At 39.3% G+C, this 20,457-nt stretch overlaps 1 long non-coding RNA gene across 2 annotated transcripts; it reads left to right on the top strand.

Moving 5' to 3' along the window:
- The first annotated feature begins 11,913 nt into the window (after positions 1-11,913).
- LOC141575258 (uncharacterized) lies at positions 11,914-19,677 on the top strand. Of its 2 annotated transcripts, XR_012502709.1 has the most exons (3): positions 11,914-12,062; positions 12,908-13,007; positions 19,433-19,677. It is a non-coding gene; the product is annotated as an uncharacterized LOC141575258 (long non-coding RNA). The 2 variants fall into 2 exon arrangements; XR_012502711.1 differs by lacking the exon at positions 12,908-13,007.
- Positions 19,678-20,457: the final 780 nt, after the last annotated feature.

Below are 20,457 nucleotides of genomic sequence, written 5' to 3'. Positions count from 1 at the left end.
CAATTCCACTTACAATAGCATTCAAAGAAAAAAAAAACACTTAAGAAAAAAACTAACCAAAGAACTACAAGGTTTATATACCAAAAACTACAAAATATTGTTAAAATAAATTCAAGAGGATATAAACGGGAAGACAGCCTGTATTCATGGATCAGAAGACTTACTACTGTTAATATGGCAAGACTATTAAAATTAATCTACAGATTCAATGCAATCCCTATCAAATTTCCAACTGCAAGAAACACAGAATAGTCAAAACAGTCTTGAAAAAGAAGACCAAAGTTGGAGGACATGCACTTCCCAATTTCAAAACTCATAACGTGTCTTAGTAATCAAGCAAATGTGGCACTGGCATACAGACAGTAATGCAGACCAAAGGAAAAGAATTGAGAGTCCAGAAATAAACCCACACATTTATGGGGAATTTATTTTTGACAAGAGTACCAAGAACATTCAATGGGGGGAAGAATAGTCTTTTTTGACAGTGGTCTGGAACAACTGAATATCCACATGCAAAAAGATGAATGTGTACTCAAGTCCCATATGATATACAAAAGCTAACTCAGTATGTATCAAATACCTAATGTAAGAACTAAAACTGTAAATCTCTCAGAGGAAACATGGATGAATAACAGCAAGATCTGGTATTAGGCAATGCTGTTTTAGATATGACACCCAAAGCACAAGCAATTAAAAACAGTAAGTAAATTGGGCTTTATCAAAATTAAAAACTTTTGTGTGTCAAAGTACATTGTTAAGAAATTAGAAGGCAACCTATAGAAGTGGAGAAAATATTTGCAAATCACACATCCATAAGGGTCTAGTATCTAGAATATATAAAGAACACTTACAACTCAACAACAAATAGACAAACAACCCAATTTAAAACCAGGCAAAGGACTTGAATAGACATTTCCCCAAGGAAGATATACATGAAAAATGCTTCAACGTTATTAGTCATTAGGGAAATCCAAGTCTTCTTTGAGTCATTATGAAATATTACTTCATAACCACTAAGATGTCTATAATAATACCTTAAAAAAGACAACAGAAAGTATTGGCAAGGATGTAGAGAAAATGAAATAGTCACATATATTGCTGGTGGGAATGCAGGATGATGCAGCCTCTGTGAAAAACAGCTTGGTGGTTCCTCAAAATGTTAAACATAGAATTACCATATGACCCAGCAATTCTATTCCCAAATACATACCTGTGAGAACAAAATCAAGTGTTCACAGAAAAACTTGTACACAAATGTTCATAGCAGCATTATTCACAAGAGTCAAAAAGTAGAAACAACCCAAACATCAGCTGATGAGTAGATAAATAAAACTTGGTTTATCGACACACCAAAATAACATTTAGCCATAGAGAGGAGTAAAGTACTGATCCACGCTACAACATGCATGAACCTTGAAACCACAGTGCTAAATGAAAGAAGCCAGACACAATAAGCCACATGTTGTATGGCTCCAATTACATGAAATGTCCATAAGAGGCAAATTCATAGAGACAGAAAGTAGATTAGTGGTTGCCAAGGGGTGAGGGTAAAGGAGGATTTGGACTAACTGCTAATAGAGACTAGAGTTCTTTGGAGAGTGATGAAAATATTCTGGAATCAGAGAGTGGCGATGGTTGCAAACCATACTGAATACATTAAAATTCACTCAAGCACACACTATAAAATGGTGAATTTTATGTCATTTTCTTGTAGGGTTAGAAGATGGTTTTCTTCCCTCTTCATTTTAGTCCTCGACTTAGAAGTAACTTCCTTGACCAACAATGAAGGATACTTAAGTATCATTCCTCTGCCTGGAATGCTCTTCCCCGGACTCTCCATGGCTGGTGCCTTCTTATCTTTTAGGCTCAGCTTAAATGCCTTTTTCTAGAGAGGACTTCCCTGACTCCACAGTCAGTAGCTTCCCACTTATCACCTTGGTCCTCCATCACTGCGTCCTGCTGGTATCGTGCACGGCGATTATGTTCATTTGCTTGTTTGTTGGGTTTTTATCTCTAACCCAGATTGTTAGATCTGAGGACAGGGAACGGAACTGTTTTAGTCAGTGGTCTGTCCCAGGTGCCAAGGACAGCTCTCCATCTAAATGAGTTAAATTTATGCCTAACTGTAAAGGCAGAGAACGTGCTTGGGAGAGAGGTCCAGCTCTTCTAGTTACAAGCTTGGCAGTGCCTTGTTCTCAAATCGGTCCTGTTGAGCCTAGTCCACAATGTCCCAGGCTTAGGTGGTCTAGGGCTTGGCTGTGGTTTAACTTTGTGTTTGCCAAGTTAATAGCCCTTGAGAGCAACAGAAGTTCATCTCTGCCAAAGTCAACACGAAACAAGGGCTGTGACACATGGCTCAGCCTGCATAATTCAGGGCTGGGCAGAAAGGGGCAGGAAGGGCATGTCTCCAAGGCAGCAGAGCAGTGGATTTGAAAGACGGGAAGCAAGCAAGCCCCAGGTGCTTGAGTAGAAGCTGTTTAATTCTACCTTAAATGTTACTATCTTCAAGAAAGAGAAAAGAAAGGGAGGGAAGAAACGAACTTCATTGACGTTCCAGCACCAGGCTCTTTGAGGTGAACTTTCTACATTATGTATCATTTAGGAGGAATTCTCTCACAGATAGGTCATTGGTTGTAAGAAGTCAAAGATGTTCCGTGTCTCTTATGCCTGTGAAGCCGAGGTATTATTTGTTACAGACGCTAAATTCCTCTAAGTACCTTGGGATGAGGTATGCAGTGCAGACTCCAAGTGCACCAGGAACCAAGAAGGCCCAGCATAGCAAAAAAGCAGTTGTGTCATCCGGTGACCATTTCCTTCAGTGACGAGGTCTCTGTTAATTGGTCAGGTTCTAAGAGCAGGGAAACAGCATCCATGCTTGCTTTCCAATCTGGGCTCTGGAGGTTAAACTGATTGGCTAACTTTGAGAAAGCCACTTAACCTAAGTCACAGAAACCCAGAAAGTTATCTCGGAATATTATTATCCTCACTTTACAGATAAGAAAGCTGGGGTGTGAGTGATGAGTGACATCCTCAGGCCTCACAGCTGGCAAATGGCAGATCCCAGCCTGGGCAGACCTGTCTACCAGGCTCTTAACTGACATACTTCCAGCTCCATCAATCTCCTCGCTTCTTAAAACAAGGAGGTTGATTGGATGATGCCTACATTTCCTTCCACTGTTAATGTTTCCTGTACCGTCAGGACACACTCATCACACAGACATAGAAACCTTATTCAGTTTATACACACAATGCTATGTATTTATAGAAGGGTTAAAACTGATTCTTGCCATCTTTGAGGACATCTCTTTTGGGCAGGAAGGTATTGAGTGACACTCTTTCAAATTTCAGACATTTTAGCCATGGGGGAGTATCTGATCCGCTCAAGTTATTTACTCATTAGCTTTCTTTTCTACAGAGCATTTCTAAACAAGTTTAGGTAAATTGCCAGAACTGTTTAGGGACTATCGTTACAAATAGGGCCTTTGTGTGGTGAAGGACAAATAGACAATTAAGTGAAGAAAAGTATTTGTGCACTGAAATACATTAAAAGAATGCTTTAAAAAGTCAACAATGCCTAAAAGGATTTATTTCCTTTCTAAATATTTGTATAAGAAAGGGTAACATTCATTTGGACTTAAAACAGGTATTCTGCTCCTACAATACAGCCACCAATAGCCATGAACCAAGCAACAAATCTTTCCTCTTCATCTTGTAGGATAAGGCACATGCCCAGTGAGATGGAAATGAGTGTATGGTAGAAAGGTAAATTTCACCTTCAGGGTTCACTTTATGACCAGGAAACTAAGGGTGACTGAGGCATGGAACTTGGAGAGGGTCCTAACACCTTTTGGGGGCATCCAAGGGGAACAAGGAAATTATCACCTAGATGGGTCCATCTCTTCTGTCCAACAACCACATGGTCCAGGAGACAGTAAAGACATTTACATTTCTGGGCACTGAGCAGAACCTTCTTCCCTTCAAACAGGAGTTTTCTCAGGAAGCATTCTGTGCTTAATAAGAAAATAGTAAAACCTCATGGATTTTTTTTTTAACACTTTTGTAGTTTTTCAGGCATTTCTGGGTGGATCACAGATTTTTTGGTTTCACAGACTAATAAACATTACAAAAAGAAAAAAAAAAGACTAGCAACAGAATGTCCAACTTTGTATTTTGCCAAATAAAAAAATTTAAGATGGAAAAAAGCTCTCATAGACAATCACAATCACTCATGAAAGAAAAGACATAATCACTGCAAAGGAGCAAGGAAGTGATTCATATAAAGAGTCCTTTAAATTACTTAAAATTGACTTTTTGAAAAATTCACTATACTATCCTGAATTTTCTCATTCTTCTGCAGAGCAATAAAAACTTCATCAAAGATTTTCACAACCAGCATCAAAGGTAGGCAAAGCGGGTATTACTCTCCTCTTACTGTCAAGAAATGTGGGCTGAGAATGTGAGGTACCAAGCTCTGGTGATGCTGGCACAGCTCTTCCACAAACCACACGTTAAGCATCAGAGACCTAGACCCTGGGCTGGAATTCTGGTTTTGATACTTACCAATTAGGAAAGTGCAGGACATTTTGGTAACACCTGAAAGCCCTAGACAGGAGATTGCAATCAGCCAGCCCTGATTAATGGAGTTTTAATGGAGGGCCAAGGGGCAGGTGAAGCTTGGTTGGTTCAGTTCCCTCTTCTTGGCCTCCCTGCAGATTACAGTGATGTCCCCAAAGCCAGACCACTCTGTGTCTTTCCTGGATTACAGCCAGGGACAGGTTTACTTAACCAGAAGAATCCCACTTATGGCTCTTTTTACCCCTGGGCTTTGAAGTCCCCAGAGAAACACGACATCATTAGATACTGCTCTTCAGAAACTGGCCTTCTTGGAAAGCCTATAAACTCCCTAGTATCCCTTACAAAATTCCCTTTCTTCTTAAAAGATTTGAGAGAGATTTTAAAAAGAAGAGAGAGGGCTCCTGTTAATTCTGAAAATCTAGAACTACATCCCTGAATGTCTGGAGATAAATTTGGTGGGTAAAATTTAATGGACCATTAGACTAGTGAGTTTATATCTCCCCCAACTCTATAGATTTTGGGGGCTGGGAATACATTGCTTGAACCTGAAATAAATGATTACCTGAAAATTCTTTGGGGGTTTATACGTGTACTTGGCCAATAGCAAGGTGACCTCTTTCATTCTTTCTTTCCTTCTATGAACCCTGCACTTACGGAGGAAAAAAGAACAGAAGTTGTGTTGAAGTGAGATAGAGGCAACTCTACTTTTTTTATTTTCTGTTTTATTACTCTTCTTTCAAACTGGTTTTCCTTACTCTTATTCGCTTAGATGATTTTACTGATGAGAAATTGGGAGCACAGGAAGATGAGGGAAATTGCCCAAGATCAGAGATTGTGGTCAAATGAGATCAGAATTCTGCTTCCCACTTTTCTATATAATTTTGTTGCTAGTTTCAAGCATTTACCAGGAAAACATTACAAAGAGAGAATACTGGATAAAATGTTGGTCTATCCTACTTAAGTAAAGATTAAGGGGAATTTTATATTCTACTTTGTAAAGTGTGTGTGTGTGTGTGTGTGTGTGTGTGTGTGTGTGTGAAGGACACAGAGAGGGAACTTAGATACTTAACTAGAAACACTGTCACTGTCACACTGTATGCTAACTAGTAATCCTAAAAAGAATTTTGAGAACTTTTTAAGAGAGAATGGTCATGAAAAATGACTAGTACTCTTTATTGCTGCTCACAGAATTACAGATATTAACATAAGTTCTGAGAACCAAAATTGTATCTCATTTCTGCTTCAAATATTTACAACAAATGTGGCAACCTCACAGGGAATTAACCTTACTAACTTAGAAGGACCATGTGTCAGTAAAAATTGCACACAACAAATAGCAAAGACACCAGGAGTTCTTCCCTGAATCCATATGTTGCCATGGAGATAGATAACCAAAATGATACCATGATTTCTTATCTCTGGAAACAATCCTTTGACAAAGGAAACACAAACACAGAGCTATACAAAGGGGCGAGAATATTCGCTTACAGAATTATGCTGGTTCACAGTGATTAACCCCATGGGAAACCCTTTGGCTTTGCCTTTTTTTTGAGGTGGGGGGACCAGTTAATCTTTCCAGCTCATGAAAGAGTGGCAAAGAGATAGCAAAGATCTCTATTATTCATGATCATGTTCATAAACAAGAGATGGTGCAATGCTAAGAGGCTTCATGCTATATGGCTGAGCCTCCAGTCACTCATTATATGCTTTGGGAATTTTCATGCCCATTAAAAATATCACTTTTGGGTGCTTTATATTAGGAATATTCATTTATTTTAGGAAATTTGGAAAACACTGAAAAGAAAAAAGAAAAAAAAAAAAACACTGGGATCCTATCATTCAGTGGAAACTGTTGTAATTCTGGTAGCCTTCTTTCCAGATCATGACATGTGTACATTAAAAAACAAACCAGACTCAGTGCATATATTTACAAGCTGGAATCTCACTGTACTATTTTCCCAGACTGTTCTAAACTTGTTCAATGATATACACTTAGTCAGTGTGTAGAAATGTTCTGCTGTTTACGAGCAGTTGCCTTTTTCCCACAGAAACATGCACCTAGAAAACATACAGACATAGCGTGGGTATCAGAACACTTCCCCTTGAAAAGTCATGGTTATTTCCTCATTGCATTTGTGGAGAGCCCTGGCATAGCACATAGATGAAAGACAGGTCCAATTATAATCTAGAAAAATGTATAGAAAGCTTTGGGAGCTACGTACATTTGACTAAAATAACATGGCTTAAGTTTCACATGAAAAATTAACAAAAGTATCGTGATTTAAAAAAAAAAACACCACCACCCTAACTGAAGGAAGGGTATAGCTCAGTGGTAGAATGCATGCCTAGCATGCACAAGGTCCTGGTATCTTCATTAAACAGATGAATAAACCTAACAAACTACCCCCCCAAATTAATTAAAAATAAATAAAAATTAAAAAAAATTTTAAAGCCCTAACATCTTTCTTTTTTTCTTCCAAGAAGGTATAATGAATTAATGTCAGGGGATAAAGGAATTTGAACCTTCACAAAGCAACCAAATGTAGATGGATCTGGATTCAGACAGATCCAGATTTAAAAAATGAAAATGCCACTTGATTTCAGTAAGACCTTGAGACTTAATTTCCTGTCTGAAAAATAGGGACATAAATACTCCCTTAGAGCCTTGCTGGGAGAATTAAATGAGGCTATGAATGTAAAGGTGTTTGTAGAGCAGGGACTCCACTTGGCTGCTATTATTATTATTATTATTGACCTTTGAAATAATTAACATAGGGGCTCCATGCTCAACCCTATGTATTATACTATGAATTTAACAGCGCCAGTTTGCTTTAATGTTCCCTTTGCTGGCTGTTTTGGAGCTGATAGAAGCAGATGCTATTACGGTGTTTTAGGTTCTGTGACCTGTCAACTAGACACAATCCCAGAAGAGGACAGTTAAGAGTATCAGGTTATAAAAAGTACTGAAGTACATTGGGTATGGTGCAATTTATGATACCAGAGATACAATCTATTTGTGGAGGAAAACAATTTATATTCCTTGTGTAGAGAGGCGTTTTACTAAAAGACACAATTGGACACGAATGTTTTGAATTCAGAAAACAGGACTAAGTGCTCTTTCTCCATCAGGGCTAATGCACTCTGGCTGTGCAGCTGCTCCTGGCACTGTACCGTCTCTTTCTGGAGGGTTCCACAAAGGATGAGTCAGCAAATGGCAACTGTTTGTACCTTTCAAATCTTGCTTTTCTCCCTTGAGAAAAAGGCCTATCCATTCCAGTTTTTTGGTTTAAAATGAATATACCTCCTGGCTTACTTTATTTTCAATGTTTTCCCTAAGTAGAGTAATGACTCCTACTCTCCGGTCAGACTCACATGTCTAGTGATGTTTCCATCATAGATGATAGCTGTCATGTTTGTGCAGCCAACTCTAGCACTCACTTCTCATGACTATTTTTAGCTAAAAAGTTGATTTAGTTTATTGCCTATACTTCTGGTATGAAACTTGAATGTTAGAATCATGTGCCCATAAAAAAGAATCAGAACATATTTAGCATCAGTTTCACTACTAGGTACATTGTACCCATCTGACGTCTTTAGTAATGTTAGCTCCCTGTTCCGGTTTGCATGTAGCAACTAAGCCAAAATTATTTACTCCTTGGACAGGCTAGAAATTGTCTCATAAGATTTATTTTCCCTCAGCAATCAGCCACCACTATATTATCAATTCTAAGTCATGAGCTGAAGATTCATTGGTCATTTTATATTTCCTTTGTGAGTCACGATCAATAAATGTTCAAAAAGAAATAGCCTCTGTTCTTAAGAGTTCCTGGCTGCTTTCAGTAGTTAATTTCATTACAGAGTTGAGGAACAATCAGGAAGCTATATATAGAATCCTAAGAGAATACAACAATCCTTAAACCCTCAGATGTATGAAAAGCCTATACTGTAGGTTTTTAAAATCTTGAGACAAAACATCCTTTGGAAATCTGACCCAGTGGTTAACAACTGAACCCATCTCCCTACCCCTCCCAGTATTAGTATAATTCCCTTCATTCTTTCTTCTTATTGGTCACTGAAGGGAGACTAAATCTGGGGTGGTCACCAGAACTGGGGGATGGAGAGATGTGCAGCTACAGTGATTCTAATCAATCGGCATCAGAAAAGACAAAAACTTTCACTATTTGGGCTCCCCATTTGGAGCATTTTCTAGGTGCATTCTCCCCTTTCTTTGTTAGTATCTGACCCTGATTTTATGTAAGGCTGAAATCTACCCAGAAAACAGTCTATTTCCCAATATCTTTTGCAATTGGTGGTGACCATGTAATTAAGCTCCAGCCAATGAGAAGTAAACGTAAGTGCTGCCTGGACTTGTGGGGAGGCTGCTTAAATGGGACTGATTCAGCAGGTATCCTCTGTGTCCTTTTACCTTTCCTCTTTCTAATGCCTTAAATGGCCTGTAATAATTGGAGCTCCAGCAGCCTTCTGGGACCAGGAAGTGACCTTCAGGGTGGAAGCCAGCTCTGAGAGGGAGGAAGAGAAAGACTGAAGGTGCCTTGGTCCACAATGGCTGTAAAACTGTCAAACCAGACCTTTCACGAGGGAATGAAATCAGCCTCTGTCTTGCTTCACTTACTATAATCTTTTGTTTTCACCTATGGGCAGTGGAACTTCGCTGACATGATGCAGCCATCAAAGGTCAAACTCTGTGTGTGGGAATTTCTTTTCTAGGGGACAAAGCCTTTTATTTTTACAAGACAGATTTAAAATGCCAACACTAGGAGCTTCTTTTAAATCACTTAAAGTACTGATGACTGTGAGCAATTCCTTTCCTGAGGGCAGGTTGTTAGGGGGGAAGGTGGGGAATTTGAGGTGCCTTTTGGGGGCCTGAAGAGGAAGGAGTGGTGGGAGGAAGAGAAAAAGATTCAGAAACAGAAAGTAAAAGGTTGGCTTTGCTGCTATCACATTTTAATCTTGGGCTTGTCCTTTGACTCCTGATGGATTCAGGGCTTCATAACTTGTCCTAGAGGCCCTGTGGGACTTGGAGGAGAGAACTGTAGGTATTTTAGTTGCCCTGAGGCACCCAGGGAAGCCTGGCCTCCCTGGCAACAACAACAAAAAACAACAAACAACAACAGCAACAGCAAAAGCATAGACTTTCTGCTTAATGACAGCCTGAGAGACCCTGGGTGTGCTCACAGACGGTCCCTGACTTAACAATGGTTTGCCTCATGACTTTCCAACTTTAAGACAGTGAGAAAGTGATGTGCATTCAGTAGAAACCATACTTCAAATTTTGAATTTTGATTTTTTCCCCAGGTGGGTGATATTCTTGCAATGCTGGGTAGGCAGTGAGCAGCAGCTCCCCATCAACCACACAATCACTAGAGTAAGCAACTGATACACTCATTCAGCTTTTCACTTTCAGTACAGTATTCAGTAAGTTACAGGAGATAGTCAACACTTCATTATAAAATAGGCTTTGCATTAGATGATTTTGCCCAGTTGTAGGCTAGTGTAAGTGTTCTGAGCACATTTAAGGTAGGCTAGGCTAAGCTATGATTTTTGGTAGGTTAGGTATATTAAATGTATTTTTCTACTTATGATACTTTCAATTTAAGATGAGTTTATTGGAATGTAACCCCGATGTAAGCTGAGGAAGATCTGTACATGCATTATCACCAATCTAATCTTCATAAACCCCTAGAAACCCAGGATTATTAGCCTTATTTTACAGAAGTGCAAACTGAGGCTCAGAGAGATTAAGTATCTTGCTCAAGATCACGATACAGAGGTCAAGGTGGGTGACTAACTATCCCGTGCCCAAGACTGAGGGGTTTCCTAAGATGAGGACTTTCAGGAAAGTACCAGGCAAACCAAGATGGTTGGTCATTCTAGCCATCTGATAGCAAAGCTCCTTCATACCATCTTTAAGCCTCAAGAAGCACAGAGCCCAGAAAGATCTCCTTAAGAGCTGGTTCTAGCATCCTAAGATGTTTCAACTTTCACCCTTGGCCTGGTAATCTGTTCCCTTCCCTAGAGGTGGACTCTGGAGTAGATCTAATAGGACTGTTCAATGGAACTAAAGTCTCCTCTAATCTGTCTTCCCATTCCAAGCTAGGACCCCCCCCAACTTCACACACCCAGCAGGTAACTCCCAGTGAGAGCCACACCCTTCATGGGGCAGAGCCTGGGTCCTTGTTCCACTGTGCTGAAATGTCCTCCAAATCCTTCTCCCTCATTTTTTTTACCAGATGCAACCACTTAAAACTATTAGAATACCTTTAAATTTTTCCTATTAAAATGCTTTTCCTGAAGTTTTAAAAGCACTATTATTTATGTCTGCCTAGGATGTACAAGATACAAATTTAAGATGAACAACTTCCAAGTCTCACCCCATCTTATTTTAGCTTATCCCTTACTAAACGATGCCAATGGCATTTTGTAAATGTGTTTCGATTTAAGTAACCCAAATAATGGCCATCTAAGGCAGGAGGGGTTCCCAGCTTAGGTTTGTGGGTAGGATTCAGGGAGTACATGAATCTCCCTTAAGTTGTGTGCCCTGGTGTGTGTGTGTGTTCTTTTATAGGCTAGAGGGTCTATAGCTTTCACTATATTCTCAGGAGAGTCTGTGACCAAAAGAGTTGAGAACCACTGGTGAAAAAATAAGAATTAACTTGGAAGAATTTTTATATTTTTATAAAAGATGTCTTCCTTTTATGAAATGATTCACAGTAGCAACTGATCCCAGTGTATTAGCCTATGATTCAGGCAATGGTCTTGATAGATCAAAGGAAGGAGGCAGAGAGCCATAAGGAAGGTGTGGTCAAGACAGCAGCAGGGAAATGTGGCTGAAAGCTCCAGTGGGCTGGGGCTCTGCCCTGCAGTGACGGAACCAGAATCCTCAGACCCAGAGGAAAGCCATAGGATTCAGAGCTGATTGCCAAAGACTTTCTCCTTCTCATTGCCAGTAACCAATCTCTAAATCACTGGTTTCTTAATTCTGCTGTTTTCTTTTGTATTTTTGTTTGTTTTTTCTTACAGAATACAACTTCTCTTATCGATAAACGAATTCAGCAAACATCTATTGGGTATTGCAGCCCAGTGTCTGAGAGCCCAGACACACTTCGCTCCACACTTTGTAGCCGTTATGACTCTGGAGCAGTGGCTTGACCTCTCTCAGCTTCCAATTTCTGGGCCTCAGTGGTCTGAAACCTGTTCTCTGAGACCTCTTTCCCAGCAATTCTTTGCAGCAGCAACCCTTAACTAACAGGGCCACTGACCATCTGGTCTTACACATGACCGTGATCCACCAGGCTCCCTGGCCTGCCTGGCTTCTGGGGCAGTGGAGCTGATTAAGTTATCAGTCAGTGCTGGTCTCAGCCAAGCACAGCCTCAAACCACCCTCTTCTGTTTGCTTCATTCTCTGCAATGCCCGTGTGCCCTACTGACGAAGTAATCTGAAAGACGGTGATGGTGCGCTCTGAAAGGTGAGTGCTGACTACATCAGTGGGAGAGATGGTGACTGCAGAACAAGGAGAGATGAGGAGATGGGGCTTTCCCAAGGACTGATTAATGATACTAAACGCTTTACCTGATCAAGGTACACTGAAGGCTGACAGTAGGCCTCCCCAGTGCACAGGCTTTTGTAACCTGTTGAGTAACTGAAAGTAAAGAGTCCAGTATCCTTCTTAATGAGGCTGGAGTGCTTTCACCTTACCAAGCTCAGGGTGGGAACATTAGGATTGCTTTCCATGATTAAAAACATTTTTTTTCCCCCAAACTGTGATTACCAGGGGAGAAAAGGTGTGGGGTGGAAGGAGGGATAGATTAGGATTTGGGGGTTAACAGATACACATTACTATACACAAAATAGACAAACAACAAGGACCTACTGCACAGCACGGGGAACTATATTCAATTTCCTATCATAAGCTGTAATGGAAGAGAATCTGAATATATATACATACATATACATACAAAAAAATAAAATTAGGTAAGAGATTACATTTTTTCCCCAAGTTCAGAGGAAGAAAAAAAACTGAGTGAGAGGGATGGCCTGAGGCCCCTCAGCACAAGCTGGGTCTGGGCTCTGGCATGAAGCTAATGGTCCACGGACATGTTCCTTGGATTTTCCCTGACTCTTGGGACTCTGCTTCAGGTTTATCTGCCTGAACAGTTTTCCCTTCCCCCATACTGAATGAATCATTTCCTCCTCTCATATCCTGCCAAACATTTCAAATCATGCCTCCCATTCTTGATTAAGCGCCTAAATTGAACTCACTCTGATGAAAAAGCAACTGATGGAAAACAATTTTTCATTCTCATTTACAAGCCTCTTGAAATAAGCTTTTTGGGAGAAGTTTGTTGGCATGACACCCTGGCCCAGCTGGATGCTTCTGATGAAAATCCATTGTCAGCACTGAAGCCCTGTGGTAGGTAGGACGTGCCAGAGCCACAGGGGGGACGAGAACCTGATTCCTGCTCCTTGAAACAATCTAACAACTCAGGCATCTGCCAGTAACAACCCAGAGGGAAGTGGAAAGTCACATGAGATAAAATAATGAGCTTCTGCTGCCATCTGGTGGAGTTCTCCCTTTTAATCATTGTTAATTAGAAGGTCACCTTCCAGAGACACTATAGATAGAGCAGTGGTTCTCAAAATGAACCACTTGGACCAGTTGTATGGGTGTGACCTGGTCATTTGCTCCCTATGACAATTGGTAAGTTACTTAATTTTCCTGAACTTAGTTTCCTTAGTTATAAAATGTCTAACTCATAGCATTGTATTTAAACAGAACATGTAGATAATACGAGCAGTAATAATTAAAAACATAAGGTGCCTCATAGTAAACCTAACAAAAAATTTGTAATTATGAAAAAAGTATAACATTTCATTGAAAGATGTTTGTGAATACCTAAATAAAGGAGATTATTTGGAAAGCAGAATCTCAGACTTTAGACCTACTGGATCGAGATGTACATTCTAACAGGCTCTCCAGATTATTTGCATAGATATTGAAGTTTGAGAGGCACTGTTCTTGATGTTTTCCCCAGAGAGATAAATACTTATTATTATTGGTACTTTATGCCTTTGAACATCCCTAAGTTGTTTAATTTGAAAATACTATCATTGAAGCCACCCATCACAAGACAAAGTACTGACTGGAGGGGAAGAACACTGGATTTGGGGTCACACAGCCCTTCTTTTGTATCCCATCCCTGTCACTTACCACCAATGACATGTGATGAGTTACTTAATCTTTTCCAACCTTACTTTTCTGAGTTATAAAATAGACAAGAAAATATCTAACTCATAGCATGGTGAGGATTTAAACAGAAAATGTAATTAACATAATAAAAAATATAAGGTGCCTAGTATTAAAACTAACAAAAGATGTGCAATTGTAAAAAAATAAAAAGTATTAAATTTCATTGAAAGACATTTAAAAGATTTAAATAAAGGGAGAGATGAAACCAAGTTCAAGGATAGGAAGACAATACTGTAAAGCTGTCAGTCCTCTTCATGTTCATTTTTCTAGTGCAATTCAAATGACAACCTCAACTGGGCTTTTTGTTGAACTTGACAAGCCGATTCTAAAATTTATGTAAAAGGAAAAGGCTAAGAATAGCTTCAACAACTTTGAAAGAGCAGACCAGATGGGAGAATCACTACCAGATATCAAGACTTGCTAAAACACTGTAACAGTTAAGGCAGGGTGGTGTGACACACTGATGGACACAGTTTACAGTGGAACAGAGTAGAGAGTTCAGAAAGGGGCCTACACATATTTGGGAATTTGATATATGACAATGGTGGCATTACAGATCAATGGAAAATGCATGAGCTAATTGATAAATGGTCCAACATACGGAAAAATTATACATACACAAAATTAGATCTCTTCTTTATACTCTACACAAAGTTAAATTACTTCTACCTTGATTAAAGATCCAAATGTATAAAGTGAAACTAAGAATTTTAGAGAAAATACAGAAGAATTTCTTCATGATGTTAGTGTAAGGAAGAAAATATTAAAGAAAATCATGTAAGCCAAAACCATAAAGTAAAACATTTTGATACATTTGATTACATTAACACTTTAAAGCTCTGTGCATGAAAAAGCACCATGAACAGAGTGAAAATACTGGCCCAGATTGTGGGAAGATATTTTAATCCATAATTGACAAAGGATTCAGTCAGAATACATAAAGTACTCCTGTAAATGAAGGAAAAAACCAGATAATCCAATAGAAAATGGGCAAAAGTTATGAATGTGCTTTTCTCCAAAAAAAAAAAAAAAAGTCATGACTGTTAGACACAACAAAGTGCTCATTCTTGGCACTTAACAGCAAAATGCAAATTTAAAAGCAAAAAATTATTTTACAACCACCAGCTTGAGTCTGATGATACCCAGTAAAGAAGCAGCAGTCAACACGGACTGTTGGTGGGGAGTGAAAACTAGCCCAGGACCCCTGGAGGACAATGTGGCATGACCTTGTAAAGGTAACAGCAAGATCTTAGAAAGCCATCAATCCCACTCCTATGGGTTTGTTTTGGAAGCACTTTAGCACATGCACCCAACAAGGCATTTACAAGGACTTTATAGAAGCTTTTCTTGTAAAAGCAAAAATATTGGAAACAACCTAGAAGTATATTAACACAGAATAGATGAATACATTTTCTCAAAGTAGCGAATACAATACAGCAGTTAAAACAAATGGATTAGAGATGCGCATAACAACATATACCTCAGAAGCTCAACATTAGGCAAAAAAAAAGGCAATTGTCAAAGATAAAAGAACAAAATAGTATTATTTATAAATTTTTCTAACCTGCCAAATATTACTAAAAGTATTTCTGTATATGTATGTATGAACTAAAATAATAAAGGTATATGAATAATAAACACGAAGTTTAGGATAGTAGCTGTTTCTGGAGAGGGAGAAATGATGGCATCTCCAGTAAGGATACAGAGAGGGTTTCAATAAGATCTGTAACATTTAATAATTTATGGTCAATGGTGAATACATTTAAAGTAATATTCTCTGGAATTCTTGTAGTGTGAAACAGTTTAGAAAGAAAGATAATGTATACAAAATGAATGACACATATTAAAATATGGGTGTGGTTATTAAAGAGAATTGAAAACCTTCCAAATAAATGACTCTGAGAGTAAATAATTATATCTGGGAGGAAATTAAAAAAATTTTTTTCACCTTAAAAGATTTCCTGCACCAACTTAAATCTACTTTGTTTTGTCACTATGTCTACAGAGCAAATTTATCAACCAATACCTTTTTTTCTGGGCACCTATCAGGGGCCTAGCAGCAAGCAACTTACTGCAGGGAGGCTACGAGAGGAAGAACACTTGGCCTGTAACATATCTAAAATAAAGAAGGAAAAAAAAAGAAAAGAAAAGAAAAGAAAAGAAAGATGAGAAGGAGGAGGAGAATTATTCCAAGCAGGATGGAGTCAACCTGCACAATGTAAAGATACTGCTATTTTTTTGTTTTATTTAAGTATAGTCGGTTTGTAATGTATAAATTTCTGGGGTGCAGCATAGTGTTTCAGTTATACATATATATTCCTTTTCATACTCTTTTTCATTATAGATCATTACAAGATATTGAATATAGTTCCCTGTAATATCACTTATATGTGGAATCTAAAAAAAAAAAGTCACAAATGAACTTATTTACAAAATACCAACAGAGTCACAGACATAGAAAACAAACTTATGGTTACCGGGAGTGAAGAGGGTGGGGCAGTGGAGGGATAAACTGGGAATTCGAGACTTAAAGATACTATTATATATAAAATAGATACTGCTGTTTTAAAAAGCATACTACTTCATACATAAAAATGAAGGTTATCCTTTTCAAAGTAGCCTCCCCACCCCATGACTCGAGACACATCCTGGTGATTTCACTACTAATTAAAATATTTTTGAAACTCTTCTTAGAATTGCCTTCAGAGTATATATCGCTCTAGCTTGAGTTTCTCTAACTGGGAAGCTACCTGGGAGATAAATTTGATTTTGGAGAAGAGCCGAGAACAGTGGCCAAGTCAGATAAAATGGCTTTTGGTCAATAACTAGGTCTAACCAAATAGGAGTGCCTTTGTTTTCCGTATCTCAAGAGGATATTTGCATGGCACACATGCATATAATAGATGAAGCTATTTATGACCAGAGGTGGTTGCCCTGGGAGTGCCCCCTGCTGCCCCAATCTTTGCCCTGCCACCCTGAGAGCTGAAGAATCTCCACACACTGGTAACTCATCACTGCGCACCACTGTGCCTCAGACACTGGCAGAAAAGTTCTTTAAAATGCAGCTGATCCCCCTGACTCTCACTACGTGCCAGAATCTGGCAGACACTCACCAGCACTGTTTTATCTGGACACAGATTTGCTGCATCCTGCTTGCAGTTATCTGAGGGCTGCCCAACTGGGGTTTTGGCCAGTGGAACGTGGGAGCCCTTCCAGTCCTGCTCATAGACCTCTTTAGCCTGTGGCCAAGCATTCTAAGATGGCAGAACCACATGATGGAAGGGGCCTTAATTCCTGAAGCAGAGCCTCCAAGAGAGGCCCCGACCTGCTTTGTTCTATGATGTGAGTGAGAAAGAAAATCTATAGGATTAAGTTAATGAGATATTAGAATATTTTTGTCATGCAACATAGCCCAGTTTGTACTAATACAGAGACAATTCAGAAACAGTAAAACAAGTTCAAAAACTATTCTAAGCAATGGCAGCATCATCATCAACCCATAGTCTCTTCAAGTGGTATCAAAGGGAGACATTGATTGTCAAGCCATGTTGGTGCTTGTGGTTTTACTTAAAATGTGACATTAATACTTCAGAATCACACAATGCAAAGTTGTATGGTAAAACATTCACGTGCTGAGAGCTAGATTTCTCCTAAAAGAGATGGATGTTGAGGTCAGGTTAGGATTTGAGTGGGTAAAAAGGAGAAGGGAGGCATTTCAAGTAGAAGGGAAGGGGCACATGAAGATCCCTCTGATCGGGGTGGGAAACAGCACATTATAAAGAGGAAAAATGGTCTCCCCTCCTCCACCTTTTTTTTCCCCAACCTAAACAAAGCAATTAAGAATGGCTAGATTTTGTAATCATCTCCTGGTTTTGAAAGGTGCAGATTTTACATAATATCTGCCTACTTCAAAATTCTGCAAGTATTTCAAATCATTATTAAAAGCAAGAGGCTTCTGGAAGTCACTGATAGCTAATGTTTATTGAGTATTTAACATGTTCCAGGACATAAGCTCAGAGTTTTAAATTGGGACAAGCAGTATCAGTGAACCCTGGGAGTTTGTTGGAAATACAGGATGTCCGACCCCACCTCAGACATTCTGGATCAATCATTGTCTGCATTTTAACAAGATACTCAGGTGATTTGCATACCTGCTGAGGTCTGAAAAGCACTGCTTTGAATGCATTATTTCAAATCCCACAAAAATCCTATGATTCCACTTATGCTTTCTTACTTCAAAATCTACAAGTATTTGCACAGGGAACTATATTCAATATCCTGTAATAACCTATAGTGAAAAATAATATATATATACACATATATACACATATATACATATATATATACATATATACATATATGTATATATATACACACACACACATATATATGTATAACTGAATCACTCTGCTGTATACCAGAAACTAACACAACATTGTACATCAAACATGCTGCTTTATGGGTATCTGTGTGCCTCCATTACAGATCATTACAGATATATACAAACACATACATATATATAGTTTTTTAGTGTTACTGCCCCCACAACACTCTGACATTGACCCAAAGAATAGGAATGGTAGAATGATCCCCACAGCGGCATATCTGAGGGATAATTTCAAATCTCACCAGCAGGAGCAGCTTTGAATAAGACATCCAACGGCTTCTTGAAAACATAGCTTTCACAAGCTGTATTAATAGGTGGGGACACTATGATTTCGAAATAGTAAATTTTTACAACAAAGTTAACAGCAGAAGTAGAGACAGTCTCTTTGTACAGAGTTTACTGCTCACCCAAGGATGACGGTTATTCAACTTTCTATAAATAACAGTTTCTTATTAACACAGTATCTACTTCACCTGTGGGATGCTATAGTTGTTTCTAGATCCTAAATCAAAAACCTGTGTTCTGTTAGTCTGGGCTCACCGACCCCCAGGAGAATTCATTTCCATGCCTCTGAGCATGACATATGTCAAATATTCTTGTTATTTCTCCTTTTACCTGGGCTAAGAATGAAGTGAATAACCTAAAACTTTTCTTTTCAGGCTGAGAACAATTTTATACACCCAATTAAAGCAATTAAGCTGAGTTTTTCCTCAAGAAATAAGGGGAAAATGTAAGAGCAGGGAAAGCAAGATATTAAAAAACATGAGGGCTTTAGAATCAGGCAAAACTGGATTGATTCTGGCTCTGCCCCTCACTGGCTGTGTGAACTTGGGGAAGTTTAATGTCTGAGTTCTCATTTTTCTTATCAGAAAAGTGTGGCTATTGGTATCTACTTAGATCATATGTTATGCAGCTTAACACACAGCATATGGCAGACAGTCCATGAAAGGAAGCTGTTAGTACATACAATAAAGTGCTGGGGACTTAGATTTTTAGTTCAAAGGTGAACAGCTCTGAGAGAGGTGGTTAGGCAGGCTTACTGATCCTGGCTGATTAACAACAAGGGAAAGGAAGTGCCCAGCTGATGAAAAGGCAGGACATTTCTTTCATCCCTCAGCTGGCTCCTTAAAATCCAAGGACATACCTCAGTATCTCTTCCTTTGTTTCCACCAAAGGTTCTGCTAATTGCTTTTTGTTTCAGGGCTGAGCTCCAAGGGAGGAAGAAGCCTGAAACAGAAAATAATTAACACCACCACGGGAATGAAGATAACTTTGGAAGAGAATTTTCCCAAAAGACCCTTTGGTCTGTCCCAGGCTGGAGCTGTCTCTACTGGCCCTCTTGGCTGATGGCTTCCCGCTTGCTTGAGCGCTTCCTTTCTTTCTCGCTGCTCGAGGATTTTCCTTTCATTTCCCCTTCTGAGCAATAAAGCGGCTGTTCGCTTCTTCCCTCTGCCTCTGCTGTGTGAATTCTTCCACAGCTGCGGGAAGGACCCACACCTCGGTGGGCTTCTGACTTTAGGCACCTCTCCATCTGCTAACAGCATCACCATCTTTTGAACCCCTAGATACTGAGAGGCCATGGAGTCAAACTCTGTGCCTCCTCCCCGTATGCACATCCCCTTCTCCCCATCTCCTGGGTTTCCCAAACTCATTTCTCCTCTGTTTCCACAAGTACCAACATAAGTCAGATTTTTATCTGACTTTTGCCTGGACAAGTGGCAAGGCAGAAGCTAAGGGACACTTTCTCCTCCAGCTTTCCCTGCCTCTTGCCTACTGAGCTCATTCTATGAGTTGCTGCTGATGGTATCTTATTGATCACATATCTCTGATGGATCACCATTGCTACAGAACAAAATCTAAATCCAATGCACGGAAACTGAACAGTCTACATTCTGCCTTCTAGGACTTTTAGTCTAATTTTCCATTAATCCTGAATTCCTTGCTCCACTACCATCCCAATGGACTCAATGATTCATTCCTGCAAAATTATTCCCCATACCCTCAGCTGATTCTTTAGCACTCCTCTTCAGTCCCTTCATGTGCCCTGCCCCCAGGACCTGGAATTTCTATTCCTTCTTCACCTATTCAAACTATTCAAGTCTTACAAAGGCCAGTTTCATTATTATGACCTTAGGGCCTTCTCCCCACAGAGTTCTAACCATAATTAACTGTTTTCTCTTCAACACATCTCCACGCGTTGTTTAAAATTCATGAACATCATTACCA

Source organism: Camelus bactrianus, chromosome 3 (assembly GCF_048773025.1).
Source record: "Camelus bactrianus isolate YW-2024 breed Bactrian camel chromosome 3, ASM4877302v1, whole genome shotgun sequence".
Classification (NCBI taxonomy): Eukaryota; Metazoa; Chordata; class Mammalia; order Artiodactyla; family Camelidae; genus Camelus; species Camelus bactrianus.
The sequence above is the reverse complement of the archived record's forward strand: the minus strand, read 5'-3'. Positions and strand labels throughout refer to the sequence as shown.